Below are 17150 nucleotides of genomic sequence, written 5' to 3' on the forward strand. Positions count from 1 at the left end.
AGTAGAGACATCATGAAAATAGAGGGAAGTGTTATATTTTTTTTCTGTGAGAAATGAAGTTTCACAATCAATGGAGAGATATTATTGGTTTGAAGGAATCCCCTGATGTCAAGCAAAAACAAGAACAAAAAACATGGACGCGATGTTGGAAGTGAAGGTCAACATTTCTAGGAACAAGACAGAGGTCAGGAAAGAAGCAGTCATGGTCTAAGTAATCATTCTTGCTTATGTCTCTTTCCATGTTATACTGTGTGTCTACAGCCCTGGCTGCTGTGAACCTAAGTCATTTTTGCAAATAAAATAAATATTAAAAGTGTATAGGCATTGGGGTGCTTGGGTGGCTTAGTCGGTTGAGAGTCTGACTTGATTTCAGCTCAGGTCAGGACCTCGGGGTTGTGAGATTGAGCCCTGTTTCAGACTTTGCGCTCAGCAGGGAATCTGCTTGAGATTCTCTCCCTCTGCCCCTCCACTCCCTGTGCATTCTCCTTCTCAGATAAATAAATAACTCTTAAAAAGGTATATAGGTGTACTTTATTCAAATCCCATGAGTGATGTTTCAAGATAAAAGTTTTTGACACAAAGTAAGTTCTTAAGTTGGCCATTTCAACTTGTAAGTCTGTGTGGTACTGTAACTTTTCTAGGAGATCCAAATATTACATTATTCAAATACTACCACATAATGTTCACCCTTGTTTTCCAGTGTTTGAACATTTGGTATAGACTGTAGTTCCCTGTAAATACTACTAAACTGAATATTTGTTTTTGTTGAACACAGCTTTTAGATACCTATAATAATGAGTAGAGAGTATGAAGAATGTTGGAAGTTTTTTTTTTTTTTTAAAGATTTTACTTTTGCATCAACATGGATGGAACTGGAGGAGATTATGCTAAGTGAAATAAGTCAAGCAGGGGCACCTGGGTGGCTCAGGCATTAAGCATCTGCCTTCGGCTCAGGTCATGATCCCAGGGTCTTGGGATTGAGTCCCACATTGGGCTCCCTGCTCAGCGGGAAGCCTGCTTCTCCCTCTCCCACTCCCCCTGCTTCTGTTCCCTCTCTCACTGTGTCTATCAAATAAATAAAATCTTTTAAAAAATAAAAAAATAAAAAGAAATAAGTCAAGCAGAGAAAGTCAATTATCATATGGTTTCACTTATTTGTGGAACATAAGGAATATCATGGAGGACATTAGGAGAAGGAAGGGAAAAATTGGGGGGGGGGAATTGGAAGGAGAGATGAACAATGACAGACTATGGACTCCGGGAAACAAACTGAGGCTTTTAGAGGGGAGGGAGGTGGAGGGATGGGTTAGCCTGGTGATGGGTGTTAAGGAGGGCATGTATTGCATGGAGCACTGGGTGTTACACACAAACAATGAATCCTGGAACACTACATCAAAAACTAATGATGTACTGTATGGTGACTAACATAACATAATAAAAATATTATAAAGAAAGATTTTATTTATTTGAGTGAGCAAGAGAGAGAGCATGAGCAGGGGAGAGGGGCAGAGGGAGAGGGAGAAGCAGTCTCCCCTCTGAGCAAGGAGCCCCAGGACCCCAGGATCATGACCTGAGCCAAAGGCAGACACTTAACCAATCCAGGTACCCTGAATGTTGGAAGTTTTTAAAGAAACTTACAATTTTGAGATTTTGCAGGAATTCTAATTTCTCATTCTGAATTGCACATCTTTGGGGAATTTGGGAACACTAGCATTGGCTATAGTCCCTTCACAGGAGGAGCCAGAACCATGGTATGGCCAGGATAGCTTCTACAGAGGAGCACTGGGGATTTGTGGAACTGGACGGACACAGGTGGGAATGAGAGATGGCCACTGAAGGTCAACCAGGTGGCTTAGGTGTGAGCATAACCTGGGAACCCCAATGTCTTCAGAAAGCCAGCATAATGTGGTGGGGTGGATCACCAGTTCTCAAACAATGAAGCCTCTCTGGGATGTTCACATTGGCTGTGTGAGTGCACAGCCAGGTGTTTCACACTGAAACTCAAGAGATGGGAAACACAGGAAGAACCAGAAGGCAGATCCTATAACAGCAGCATGCAGAAATATGTTTACATCATGGCACCCACCCAAAATCAAGACAGAAAGCTCAAGACAGGGAGCTCAGGGTTCTGGCAGATTCTTCCCAGGGCTCTAAGTATTCTCTTAAGCACTTGTGACTTATATTTAACCACACACACACGCACACACACACACACATATATATGTAAATATATGATATGTATGTGTGTATATATATATGTCCTTTGCTCTGATGTGAAGTAACTGGACCACATCCAGGTTGTCATTTTCCAGGCCCTTAAACCTGAAGCCCACCTGCATATGTGGTCTGGCTTAGTTCAGCACTTTATGGATTTGGTCTCATTTAGTCCTCACTTAAATTGTGTGAAGTTAGGCATTATTGTCTCCAATTTACAGCTGAAGAAGTAAGGGTTCAGTGAGTTAAAGTCACTGATCCAAAGTCACCCAGTTCCACAGTGGCAGAACTGGTGGTCGAGCCCAGACCTCCCTGCCCCTCCAAACCTTGACACCATGCTCCAGCCCAGGCAAAATCATCTGGTGCTTCCAGCCATTGAATCGTAGGTTTTAGAAGGTCTTTCAGGAGATCAGAGGCAACCTGTCCCTTGCCTCCAGGCAAGATGTTTTCATTCCCCTCTTGGAGATGATCTGTCCGAAGCATTAGCATTTTGCACATGCTTTGCACAGAGCCAAGGCATAAAATGTAAAAGAGAGACTAGAGCCTTGCAGTTCCTTCTGTCAAATCATGCTGCTCTTTGCTTGGCTTGCACCATTAAGAATGGACAGTTTAGCTTAAGGGATCAACAGATAATTTGAAAAGGTCATTGCAGACCAGACCTGTCCTTTGTTCCTGCCCTTGTTTGTCAGACCACTGCTTGGCATAACTGACCATGGTTGTGCTCCATGCTGAGGATTCTTTTTCCAGCCAGATCACTTAAAATCAGGTGCATGAATCTGGCTGCTTTCCTGGTTTAAAAATGGTCTGACTCTGATGTGTTCATCTTCCAAAGACAGACAAAGCTGCCTTCAGCATACTTGGGGCAAGATGTTTGTTTGCCAGAACAACAGCAAGGGTGTTCCTTATGACTGGTTTGATATTGAAAAATAATCTTTTCTTACCAGTCAGGGTCTTTGACACTTTATCTTCACCGCGGTTTTTGGGCAGAGTTCTGGTGCATTTTGCTCATGTCCTTTGTCTCCCCACTTTTGAGTGGGAAAAAGGTGCAGACATTCCCAGTGTGTCTTCTCTGTGCCAGGGCTCCCCTGAAGGGCATCTCATGCTGGAGTGAAGCCTCCAGATTGGGGTTCCAACACATGCCTTCTCTTTATCCTAGGTCAAGCCAGTCCCTGTGATGTGGGCCACCTGGTACTTGTATATATTCAAGGCCCGTTACCCTTCAGAGGAACTGGAGCTTGTCCAATCACATCCAATGCGGCCTTTCTTTAGGTCTCCATGTATGAGCCCAAATAAAAAGGGAGCTAATGAAAGGGACTCAAATGTGAGCTGCAAAATGATTGGAGGCCTGAAAGATATGAATTAATAAGAAAAATGAAAGCAGCTAATGATAGGTCAACTGCTAAATTATGGCCACTGCTGACTTTCCCTTCCATAACAATAGTGAATTATGTTTAGTGGTGCTAACAGAGCTTTCAGTTTCCCTGAATTATCACCAGGGGAGAATGAACCTCCTTTTGTATATCTGATAGGTATGAGCTTTGAGGGGAGGAAGAGGGATAATTTAGAACTGCAGTGAAAGAAATCATAGATAGAATTATAAATAGAATTATAAATAGATAGAATTATAAATCATAGATAGAATTATAATTAAATTATAAATTTAATTATAAATTAAAAAGTACGTATACTTTTTAAGAGAGTAGGATTCAAATGAGAAGAAGAAGGAGAAATTAAAGATGGGGTTCTAGAGAAGCAACTGCCAGCCAGCTTTAGCGAAACCATGGTCCCCATGCCAGGAGAAAACAGGGGAGCTTGGCACCAGCCTCAAAACTGAACACCACCCCTGTGTAACAAGCAACCAGATCAAGAAGGAGGACATGACCAGCTTCCAAAAGCTACTCTTTCCCCTTCTAGTCACCACTGGTCAAAAATAAGGCCGACCTACTTCCAGTGGCACCATCAATTTGACGTATTTTTGAACAATAGAATCATACCGTATATTCTCTTTTGAGTTTGGCTTCTTTTGCTCAATATTGTTTTGAGATTCATCCATATGATACATGTAGTTATGGTTTGTGTCTTCTCACTGCTCCATAGTATTCAGAGTATTCTGCTGTCTATATTGGCATCTGGATAATTCCTAGTTGGGGTTGTTGCAGATACTTCCACTGAGAGGATTCTGTCTTGACATGACTATAGGGGCATATTTCTGTTATATACATACCAAAGAATGGGATTTTGTGTCATAGGCATGAATATACTGCTAGGGCAGATACTGTCAAATGGTCTTCCCAAGTACTTGCACCAGTTCACACATATAAAGGTTCTGATTATTCTGTGTCCTAATCAGAACTTGTATTTTCTGTCTTAGTATTGGCCATTCTGGTGGCTAGTAGCTGCTAATATAACAAGGGAAAGCTGAGGCACAGAGTGGTGCCCAATATTCCATATCTCACAAGTGGCAGGCTGGACTTTGTACCCTCCAGGGTTCATGCTCCCCACATCCTCCCCCCCCGCCATTATCCTCCTTCCTCCCAGGAGATGCTTCATATCCTCTGATGACTCACATTGGTCAGCCCTGGCCAGCCACCACACTGATAACTCAGTCAGCCTCTGTGGGCCCCCACCTCAAATATTTTAACAAAATCTCAGCCATCAGCCGTTCAGTTGACAAACCAATTTAAAAATGTAATTTCTGGACTTAGAAGAGCTGTGTGCTGCCCCCAAATCTCACTTTGATCTCACATTTAAAATTCCAAATCCCATTAATGAATTTCCCAATAAGCCGCAAAATCGGCTCACTTTTGGCTCATCTCTTTGTCCTTGTTGGCCAACCTCTGAGGGAAGAGGCCAGTTCCATCAAAAAGTAGGAAAGGAGCAACCAGCTCACAGTGGAGTCTTCCAACAGGAAAACAGCCAAGATGGGCAACATTCTCGCATAATAGAGTCCTTTCTGCAGATGCTTGTGGAGACTGTGGGAAAATGGACCAGACATGGCAAATAGGCAAGGAGTAGTTTTAAAAAAAAGAGCAGGATCTGAAATGTTATGACTATTGGAATTATATCTAATAAAACACACATCTGTACCTGAACATGTCTTTAACCTAGAAGGAAAAAGTAAACAGCTAACAGTGGTTGTTTTAGGTTAATAGGGTAGTGCCTGGGTTTATAGTCTCTTTTGTATTTTTTTTTCTTTTTCTTTTTTTATTATGTTAATCACCATACATTACATCATTAGTTTTTGATGTAGTGTTCCATGATTCATTGTTTGTGCATAACACCCAGTGCTCCACGCAGAATGTGCCCTCTTTAATACCCATCACCAGGCTAACCCATCCCCCCACCCCCCTCCCCTCTAGAACCCTCAGTTTGTTTTGCAGAGTCCATCGTCTCTCATGGTTCGTCTCCCCCTCAGACTTACTCCCCTTCATTCTTCCCCTCCTGCTATCTTCTTCTTTTTCTTTTTTCTTAACATATGTTGCATTATTTGTTTCAGAAGTACAGATCTGTGATTCAACAGTCTTGCACAATTCACAGCACTCACCATAGCACATACCCTCCCCAATGTCTATCACCCAGCCACCCCATTACTCCCACCCCCCACCACTCCAGCAACACTCAGTTTGTTTCCTGAGATTAAGAATTCCTCATATCAGTGAGGTCATATGATACATATCTTTCTCTGATTGACTTATTTCACTCAGTATAACACCCTCCAGTTCCATCCACATCGTTGCAAATGGCAAGATCTCATTCCTTTTGATGGCTGCATAATATTCCATTGTGTCTATATACCACTTCTTCTTTATCCATTCATCTGTCGATGGACATCTTCGCTCTTTCCCCAGTTTGGCTATTGTGCACATTGCTGCTATAAACATTGGGGTGCACGTACCCCTTCGGATCCCTACATTTGTGTCTTTGGGGTAAATACCGAGTAGTGCAATTGCTGGATCGTATGGTAGCTCTATTTTCAACTGTTTGAGGAACCTCCACACTGTTTTCCAGAGTGGCTGCACCAGCTTGCATTCAAACCAACAGTGTAGGAGGGTTCCCCTTTCTTCGCATCCCCGCCAACATCTGTCGTTTCCTGACTTGTTAATTTTAGCCATTCTGACTGGTGTGAGGAGGTATCTCATTGAGGTTTTGATTTGCATTTCCCTGATGCCGAGCGATGTTGAGCACTTTTTCATGTGTCTGTTGGCCATTTGGATGTCTTCTTTGGAAAAATGTCTGTTCATGTCTTCTGCCCATTTCTTGATTGGATTATTTGTTCTTTGGGTGTTGAGTTTGATAAGTTCTTTAGAGATTTTGGATACTAGCCCTTTATCTGATATCTCATTTGCAAATATTTTCTCCCATTCTGTCGGTTGTCTTTTGGTTTTATGGACTGTTTCTTTTGCTGTGCAAAAGCTTTTTATCTTGATGAAATCCCAGTAGTTCATTTTTGCCCTTGCTTCCCTTGCCTTTGGCGATGTTTCTAGGAAGAAGTTGCTGCGGCTGAGGTCGAAGAGGTTGCTGCCTGTGTTCTCCTTTAGGATTTTGATGGACTCCTGTCTCACGTTTAGGTCTTTCAACCATTTGGAGTCTATTTTTGTGTGTGGTGTAAGGAAATGGTCCAGTTTCATTCTTCTGCATGTGGCTGTCCAATTTTCCCAACACCATTTGTTGAAGAGACTGTCTTTTTTCCATTGGACATTCTTTCCTGCTTTCTCAAAGATGAGTTGCCCATAGAGTTGAGGGTCCATTTCTGGGCTCTTGATTCTGTTCCATTGATATGTGTCTGTTTTTGTGCCAGTACCATACTGTCTTGATGATGACAGCTCTGTAATAGAGCTGGAAGTCCGGAATTGTGATGCTGCAAGCTTTGCTTTTCTTTTTCAAGATTCCTCTGGCTATTCGGGGTCTTTTCTGGTTCCATACAAATTTTAGGATTATTTGTCCCATTTCTTTGAAAAAAGTGGATGGTATTTTGATGGGGATTGCATTGAATGTGTAGATTGCTCTAGGTACCATTGACATCTTCACAATGTTTCTTCTTCCAATCCATGAGCATAGAACATTTTTTCATTTTTTGTGTCTTCTTCAATTTCTTTCATGAGTATTTTATAGTTTTCTGAGTACAGATCCTTTGCCTCTTTGGTTAAATATATTCCTAGGTATCTTATGGTTTTGGATGCAATTGTAAATGGGATTGACTCCTTGATTTGTCTCTCTTCTGTCTTGTTGTTGGTGTATAGGAATGCCACTGATTTCTGTGCATTGATTTTATATCCTGCTACTTGACTGAATTTCTATATGAGTTCTAGCAGTTTTGGGGTGGAGTCTTTTGAGTTTTCCACATACAGTATCATATCATTTGCAAACAGTGAGAGTTTGACTTCCTCTTTGCCGATTTGGATGCCTTTGATTTCTTTTTGTTGTCTGATTGCTGTGGCTAGGACTTCTAATACTATGTTGAATAGCCGTGGCGATAGTGGACATCCCTGCCACATTCCTGACCTTAGGGGAAAGCTCTCAGCTTTTCCGCATTGAGAATGATATTCACTGTAGGTTTTTCAGAGATGGCTTTTATGATGTTGAGGTATGTACCCTCTATCCCTATACTCTGAAGAGTTGTGATCAAGAAAGGATGCAGTACTTTGTCAAATGCTTTTTCTGCCTCTATTGAGAGGATCATATGATTCTTGTTCTTTCTTTTGTTAATGTATTGTATCACGTTGATTGATTTGCGGATGTTGAACCAGCCTTGCAGCCCAGGGATAAATCCCACTTGGTCATGGTGAATAATCCTTTTAATGTACTGTTGGATCCTATTGGCTAGTATTTTGGTGAGAATTTTTGCATCCATGTTCATCAAGGATATTGGTCTGTAATTCTCCTTTTTGATGGGGTCTTTGTCTGGTTTGGGGATCAAGGTAATGCTGGCCTCATAAAATGACTTTGGAAGTTTTCCTTCCAGTTCTATTTTTTGGAACAGTTTCAGGAGAATAGGTATTCATTCTTCTTCAAATGTCTGATAGAATTCCCCTGGAAAGCCATCTGGCCCTGGGCTTTTGTTTTTGGGAGATTTTTGATGACTGCTTCAATTTCCTTAGTGGTTATAGGTCTGTTCACATTTTCTATTTCTTCCTGGTTCAATTTTGGTAGTTGATACATCTCTAGGAATGCACGCATGTCTTCCAGGTTATCTAATTTGCTGGCATAGAGTTGCTCATAATATGTTCTTATAATTGTTTGTATTTCTTTGGTGTTGGTTGTGATCTCTCCTCTTTCATTCATGACTTTGTTGATTTAGGTCCTTTCTCTTTTGTTTTTGATAAGTCTGGCCAGGGGTTTATCAATCTTGTTCATTCTTTCCACGAACCAGCTCCTAGATTTGTTGATCTGTTCTACTGTTCTTTTGGTTTCTATTTCATTGATTTGTGCTCTGAAATTTATGATTTCTCTTCTCCTGCTGGGTTTAGGCTTTATTTGCTGTTCTTTCTCCAGCTCCTTTAGGTGTAGGGTTAGGTTGTGCATTTGAGACCTTTCTTGTTTCTTGAGAAAGGCTTGTATTGCTATATACCTTCCTCTCAGGACTGCCTTTGCTGCATTCCAAAGATTTTGAACAGTTGTGTTTCCATTTTCATTGGTTTCCATGAATTTTTTTAATTCTTCTTTAATTTCCTGGTTGACCCATTCATTCTTTAGTAGGATGCTCTTTAGCTTCCATGTATTTGAGTTCTTTCCGATTTTCCTCTTGTGATTGAGTTCTAGTTTCAAAGCACTGTGGTCTGAAAATATGCAGGGAATAATCCCAATCTTTTGGTAACGGTTGAGACCTGATTTGTGACCTAGGATGTGATCAGTTCTGGAGAATGTTCCATGGGCACTAGAGAAGAATGTGTATTCCGTTGCTTTGGGATGGAATGTTCTGAATATGTCTGTGAAGTCCATTTGGTCGAGTGTGTCATTTAAAGTCTTTATTTCCTTGTTGATCTTTTGCTTAGATGATGTTTCCATTTCAGTGAGGGGGGTGTTAAAGTCCCCCACTATTATTGTATTGTTGTCAATGTGTTTCTTCGCTTTTGTTATATTAATTGCCTTATATCCCTGGCTGCTCCCATGTTCGGGGCATAGATATTTACAATTGTTAGATCTTGTTGGATAGACCCTTTAAGTAGGATAGAGTGTCCTTCTTCATCTCTTACTACAGTCTTTGTTTTAAAATCTAATTTGTCTGATATACGGATTGCCACCCCAGCTTTCTTTTGGTGTCCATTAGCATGGTAAATGGTTTTCCACCCCCTCACTTTCAATCTGGGGGTGTCTTTGGGTCTAAAACGAGTCTCTTGCAGGCAGCATATGGATGGGTCTTGTTTTTTAATCCAATCTGATAGTCTGTGTCTTTTGATTTTGGCATTTAGCCCATTTCCATTCAGGGTAACTATTGAAAGGTATGAATTTAGTGCCATTGTATTGCCTGTAAGGTGACTGTTACTGTATATTGTTTGTATTCCTTTCTGATCTATGCTGCTTTTAGGCTCTCTCTTTGCTTAGAGGACCCCTTTCAATATTTCTTGGAGGGCTGGTTTCGTGTTTGCAAATTCCTTTAGTTTTTGTTTGTTCTGGAAGCTTTTTATCTCTCCTTCTATTTTCAATGACAGCCTAGCTGGATATAGTATTCTTGGCTGCATATTTTTCTCGTTTAGTGCTCTGAAGATATCATGCCAGTCCTTTCTAGCCTGCCAGGTCTCTGTGGATAGGTCTGTTGTCAATCTAATGTTTCTACCCTTCTAGGTTACATATGTCTTCTCCTGAGCTGCTTTCAGGATTTTCTCTTTGTCTCTGAGACTCGTAAGTTTTACTATTAGATGTCAGGGTGTTGACCTATTTTTATTGATTTTGAGAGGGGTTCTCTGTGCCTCCTGGATTTTGATGCCTGTTTCCTTCCTCACATTAGGGAAGTTCTCTGCTATTATTTGCTCCAATATACCTTCTGCCCCTCTCTCTCTTTCTTTTTCCTCCGGGATCCCAATTATTCTAATGTTGTTTCGTCTTATCGTATCGCTTATATCCTGAATTCAGCCTTCGTGATCCTGTAGTTGTTTCTCTTTTTCTCAGCCTCTTTATTTTCCATCATTTGGTCTTCTATATCACTAATTCTCTCTTCTGCCTCATTTATCCTAGCAGTTAGTGCCCGCATTTTTTATTGTGCCTCATTAATAGCCTTTTTGATTCCGACTCTGTTAGATTTTAGTTCTTTTATTTCTCCAGAAAGGGTTTCTCTAATAACTTCCACACTTTTTTCAAGCCCAGCTAGTATCTTTATTTTCGTGATTCTGGACTTTAAGTCCGACATCATACTAATGTCCATATTGAGTAGGTCCCTGGCTGACGGGACTACCTCTTGTTCTTTTTGCTGAGGTGATTTTTTTCGTCTTGTCATTTTGTCCAGAGGAGAATAGATGAATGAGAGAACAAAATGCTAACAGGTTAACAACGTCCCCAGCAAATATACTCCATACAAATCAGAAAAGACCTGAAACCAGGGGAAAAGAAAGGGAAAGAAAGAGAAAAGAAAGAAAAAAGAAAAAAAAAAGAAAAAGATAAAAACAAAAACAGAACAATATAAAAAAAACAGAATATGATCAAATATGATCAGGCTAGTGCATAGATCAGTGCCACACACTAGATTTTGGGCGTATTTTGGTCTGTTCGAAAAAAGTGCCTCCTAAAATTTTAAAGGAAGAAAGACATATATGTACAAAATAAGGTTTGATACAATGAAGGGATGGAAGATGACTGTAAAGATGAAAATTATAAAATTTTATAAAAGGAATTGATTAGATAAGAGGTTGTTTGAAAAAAGAAAGAAGAAGATTAAATAAAAAGAAAAAAGAAAAGAGAATGTGATCAGGCAGGAGACTAGAACAAAGCCATACACTAGTGATTTAGGGTATATTTTGATCTGTTAGAAGAAACTGTATCTCAAAATTTTAAAGAGAGAACAACTTATACATATATGCCAGAAATAAGGGTAACTACTATGAAGGGATAAAATATGTCTCTAAAAATGAAAAATAAAAAAAAAATTTTTTAAAAAGGGATTGATAAGATGTTGGTTGAAAAAGGGAAAAAGAAAAAAAAAACAGTTAAAAAATTAATTTTGAGAAACTAATGAATCATGGTAAAAAAAGCCATGAATTCTATGTGCAGTATTCCCCTAGCGCTGGAGTTCTCCCGTTCTCATTGATCGGTAAACTTGGTCTTGGCTTGCTGGCTGTTGGTGCTGATCTTCTCGGGGAGGGACCCGTTGCCGTGGTTTCCAAATATCTTTGCTGGAGGCGGAATTGCCCCGTCCTTGTCGGTCCGGGCTAAGCAAGCTGCTCGGGTTTGCTCCCAGGAGCTTTTGTTTCCCTCAAGCTCTCGGTACAGCTTCGAGGACCAGGGTGAAAATGGTGGCCTCCCAATCTCCACCCGGAGGAGCTGCGAACTCGGGGCCCCGCTCCTCAGTGTGCCCCCAGAGAAAAGTAGTCACTCCCGTCTCCCTGGTCTCCGGCCGCACTCCGTGCTCACCCAGCCTGTGACCGAGCGTTTCTATCTCTGTCTCCCGACCCCGTGTGGAATCTCCAAACCCAGCAGATCCCTGCGGTGCACTGCCGCGCCGCTCCTTCCCAGCTCTGCCACTTGTTGGGTCCCTGCTGGAGGAGCAGTGGCCTGACTGGGCCGCGGATCACAGTTTATAGCAACCCCGAGCTGAGAGCCTGCGCCTCGGCTCCGTCTCTGCAGCCGGCTTCCCCACTCCGATACCTGGGAGCTCTGCTGCACTCAGGCACCCCCAGCCTTTCTGTGACCCTGAAGGTCCTGAGACCACACTGTCCCGCGAGGGTTCCACCCCCCGCTTAGCCACTGGAGGTCGTCCCTTAGTGGAGCCGGCTTCTAAAAGTTCCGATTTTGTGCTCTGCTGCTCTATCACTTGCCAGAAGCGGCCGACGTAGGTCCCCTCCCCCGCCGTCTATCCTCCCGAATATCGCCTCGGATTCACTTCTCCGCATGTCCTACCTTCCAGTAAGTGGTCGCTTCTCTGTTCAGAGAGTTGTTACTATTCTTATCTTTGATCTCCTGTTGAGTTCGTAGGTGTTCAGAATGGTTTGATCCCTATTCAGCTGAATTCCTGAGACCAGACAAAATCCAGGTCTCCTACTCCTCCGCCATCTTCTCTTTTGTATTTTGTGGAAATTTTTTTGCAAATTGCTTACATTAGTTTTGTAAGGAAAAAGATTCAAGTTTATAATATCTAGAAAGACATTTTTCCTTTCATGTTTCTGCTGCTTACTTTTGGGAAAAATAACTTAGAATTATACTTATTTGAAGCTCTGGAATCATTATGTTTAAAATTCACAGAACCATCATGGAATGATTAATGGTAGTATAATACAATGAAATGAATAACAGCAGCCCATGTTCCAATGAGGAAATCAATCTATATGAATAGAATAGGACCTATCCCAGAAGTAGAATTAAGGATGTTATAATCTCTGTGTACGGATAATATAGGCATATCAATGGGTATGCATATGCATCTGTGTGAATGCATACATACATTATCCAAATTCACTATACACACTATATATATATATACGTATATTATTTATCAGTCTGTTTATGCTAATTCATATTAGTCTCCCTCTTTTTAAGATAGGTATGCTACGGAACTGGGAAGTAAAATATGTATGATATGTGTATAATAATAGATATTAGTCAATAAAATATATATGCTAAAGTACACATTTTGTATGTGTGTGTATTTTCATACAGGTGAATCATACATATACAGGTCTGCATGGAAATACACAGAATAATGTCATTGGGTTTTTTTTTTCTTGTGATGGTGTTAGGAATAGTTTTCCTTTATACTTGATTGTATTTACAGAATTTTTTATGATGAACATGTGTTTAAGTGAAAAAAGTCATCAGATCTTAGGTAGCGTTTGCTTATAAGTCTCCTTTCTAAGGTGGGTAAGGACACTATCAAGGAAAAGTCATGTGGTGAAACAATATTGCTTTTATCCATTTTTCAAAGGAACATTGAATTGTATTGTTCAAACCACAGCTCTCTTTAAGTAGATAACATAGTAAAAGAATTCTGAATGTTATATTAGATTTTTTTTGCCAACAGTGAGGATGTGTTCTTGTCTTTGTTCTCTTTTCAGTGTCTGTTTTCTTTTCTTTTTCTTTTTTTAAAATTTTATTATGTTATATTAGTCACCATACAATACATCGTTAGTTTTTGATGTGGTGATCCACGAGCCATTGTTTTCCTATAACACCCAGCGTTCCATGCAGAACGTGCCCTCCCTAATACCCATCACCGGGCTAACCAACCCCCCCACCCCCCTCCCCTCTAGAACCCTCAGTTTGTTTCTCAGAGTCCATAGTCTCTCATGGTTCATCTCCCCCTCTGGTTCCCCCCCCTTCATTTTTCCCTTCCTTCTCCTAATGTCCTCCACGCTATTCCTTATGTTCCACAAATAAGTGAAACCATATGGTAATTGACTTTCTCTGCTTGACTTATTTCATTTTCTATCAGATTTATGGATTATTGGTCCCCATTTCTTTACTTGTCGTAACAGAGAAAAAAATGAATCCTTTTATTCTTTAACAATTTCTTTTTTTTTTTTAAAGATTTTATTTAGTCATTTGACAGAGAGAGACACAGCGAGAGAGGGAACACAAGCAGGGGGAGTGGGAGAGGGAGACGCAGGCTTCCTGCGGAGCAGGGAGCCTGATGTGGGACTCGATCCCGGATCCTGGGATCATGACCTGAGCCGAAGGCAGACGCTTAACGACTGAGCCACCCAATCGTTAGGAGCCCCTAACGATTTCTTTTTTAATGCTCATATGTTTTATTCTATTTGGATAGATAGTGAGACATCATTCATTTTGTGCACTTATGTATTTAGTAAACAAACAAGGTAATAGAAATGTATTAGACAGCAAATAAATATTATTTCATCTTTTAAAATTTGTTTAAAAGGTTTTCTGATTATAAACATGTGACAAAACTAGAAACATATATAAAACTAGGAAACTAGGAAAAGGACATAGAAACTTAAAGAAAATTAAAAATTATGCATAATTGCACACTTCAGAAATAATCACTCTAAAAATAGTGGTAAGTTGCCTTCTAGATATTCAGCATTTATTACCAGTTATTGCCTTAATGGGTATTTATTGAGCTGCAAGGTATGCATTGCTGTATTCTGGGGAAAAGTTTGTGAGCAGGACAGACAAGATCCTGCCCCCACATAACTTACTGTCTGCCTGGGTGTTACTGTATGTGTGTGTGTTTAGGGGGGGTATGCCAAAGGCAGGGGAGGGAGTGGAGAGAGCAAAACAGAAAAGCCCTCTGTCAGTTTAGTGTGAAAAATGCTGTTATGGGGGAAATGTAGTCTTTTAAAAGGTGTGCAAGTTTATACACATACATGCCTACATATATGCACAAATGCATGTATGTGTATATACAGTAGAAAGATTTTTAAAAAGCAAGTTGGCATTCTATATAATGTTTTCCCATCTTAATAGTCTTAACCAGTATTCTATGTCATCAGATATAGCTATGTCATATGATATCGTAGTATCATATTATGTCACATCACATCATATCATATGCATGCTTCTTAATCTATTTAACCATTCTTTGATTATTGGATATTTATGATTTTTATAATATAAAGAATGCTGCAGTGAACATCCTTGTAGATTGTGAAATTTTATCATCTTCTCCAGTGTTTTTTCCTTAAAATCCATTCCTGAAAACAGAATGACTGGCTTAGATGTGTGAAGGGAAACTTTTCCAGGCTATGGGACATACCACCAAGTTGGTTTCCTGAGGGTTGTGCCAGCCACCTACCCATTTTTTGCTCACTGGTGAAACTGTTCATGTTTGCTCCTTCTGAAACTTGTGGACCACATCCAGGGGAACACGCCCTGTGTTGAGATCTTTACAGCAAGTGCTGTTTGGCAAGGATCTCTGTTTATTGTCTATTAGGCAAATAGAGCTCAGTTCCACCTACCACATAACAATATTAGCAGCCCTGTGGACTTAGTACCTCTCTGTGCATTCAGAATAGGAAATGGGTGTTAAGTGCAGGTCAGAATAACAAAAGAGAGCCCTGTCACTGGAGATTCCTTTGATTTCTTGTGTTAGACATGGAAGGCAGAAAGGACCACCACTAACCTTCTAAGAAACAATAAGCTCTTGAGACTTTGTGCCAGGATAAAAATTTTGTTATATAAAAACTGCTAAAATCCTCTCCTAGAAATTAGTATTGAGCAGTTAGGTCTGACATGTCAGATTTTTGGATTTTATAAAAATAGGAATTAGCAAACTTCCCTTGTGTTTTAGATATATCAATTTAATCAACAAAGACAAATAGCTTTTAAAAAATTAAATGAGATACTTGTTTGCTCTGGAACAGCCCTCTGGCTGTGGACATGATGATGGAATGCCCATATGAGCACTCTTACCTGATTACCTTGACCCTTGAGTTCTGTAGACTCATCTGATCAGACACCCATGACTGAGATCATGTTTAGGGATATGAAACAATCTTAATGCTCTCGAGGTTTTCTGTCTCTGATTTAGATGAGCTATAGCTCATTAAACTTTTGGGCATAATTGCTTTAATGACGGACCACAATTTATGATAACATTCTCTTTTTTCTACATTTTTATAAACCCTACCCTTTGGTTTAATGTTGTTAATGTTTTATGGCAGTCCCATCCAGGGAGGAAAAATAAGTGGGAAACACCTTGCCATTGTTCCCTGTGCTTTTGCCAGGCAGAGGTCCCATTTAAGGAGCAGGTCCTGAAGGTGAAGTGGAAATGAGTGTCCCCTCAGTGGATGAGGGCTGCGCTGGGGTGGGCTTGAGGCAGCATGATTATGTGTTGTGGTGCCCCTGCCTAGTGCTTCAAGTTTGATAACTGCCATCCCCTCCTTAAGTTATCCAGTAGAAAACCACTGCCCTATGTGATCAGTACATTCCCCTGGAATTACCTCTTAATTAACTTTTCTGGTGCTTAATCATCATAAGCCTTATTTAATATCTAGGCAGTGTAGATAGTACCGGATGGGATTTCTTTTATTAGCAATAAGATAAGGTCCCTTGGAGCCCGTTAAATCAATTCTCATTAGACACTGATTCAGAGGACCAAGAATTCACCAACACTGCTGCTTTTATTTTGCAGTTCAGCGTTTAGATGGGCTTTGTAGAAATATTCAAATTTAATGGGCTCTGGACCCTGATTGTTTCAATATGTCCTAAATTTGTGAAACTTCATAGCAGTAGTGTGTTTTGTAATATCCATGTGTTGTATGGAAAAGGGAAAGAGAGGAACCAGGATGTTTGGAGCACAAACCAGGGCCCATCTGAGTATTCACACTCTCATCTTAAACAGCCACATAAAAAGTGTACAAAAAAAAAATTGTGGACAGAAATTTGAAAATACCATGTAGTGTGCATTAGAGCTGTTAAAAATCGTGCTACAGTAGGCTCGTACATTACTAGATGAGAGTATAAGTTGTTACTTGCTTTATGGAGAGCAATGTGGCTATAACTATCAAAATTGCAATATGTGTGGCCTGTAACCTAGGGATTTCATCCTCTCTGAGAACTGTCCTGCAAATATACTTCCCACGTTTGAAATGGCATATTTGAGGTTATAACTGTAAAACTGTTTAAAGTATATACCACTAAGTTATTGGGAAAATAAACTATGGCATACGTGGACAATGGAATGTTACTTTGTTATCAAAAAGAATGAGGGAGGAAGCACTCTATCTATACTGACATACAAAGATCTCCAAGATATGTTAAGTAAAAAATTAGTTTCAGGACAATGGAATGATACAATTTTATCAAAAAGGAACAAAAAATTCTTTAAAAAT

At 40.2% G+C, this 17150-nt stretch overlaps 1 protein-coding gene across 3 annotated transcripts in view; it reads left to right on the forward strand.

The window, feature by feature from the left end:
- LOC113918524 (myosin VIIA and Rab interacting protein) overlaps positions 1 to 17150 on the forward strand; it is a 417240-nt gene that overhangs the window by 92038 nt on the left and 308052 nt on the right. The window lies entirely within an intron of this gene.

The sequence above is a fragment of the Zalophus californianus genome, chromosome 1 (genome assembly GCF_009762305.2).
Source record: "Zalophus californianus isolate mZalCal1 chromosome 1, mZalCal1.pri.v2, whole genome shotgun sequence".
Taxonomy (NCBI): Eukaryota; Metazoa; Chordata; class Mammalia; order Carnivora; family Otariidae; genus Zalophus; species Zalophus californianus.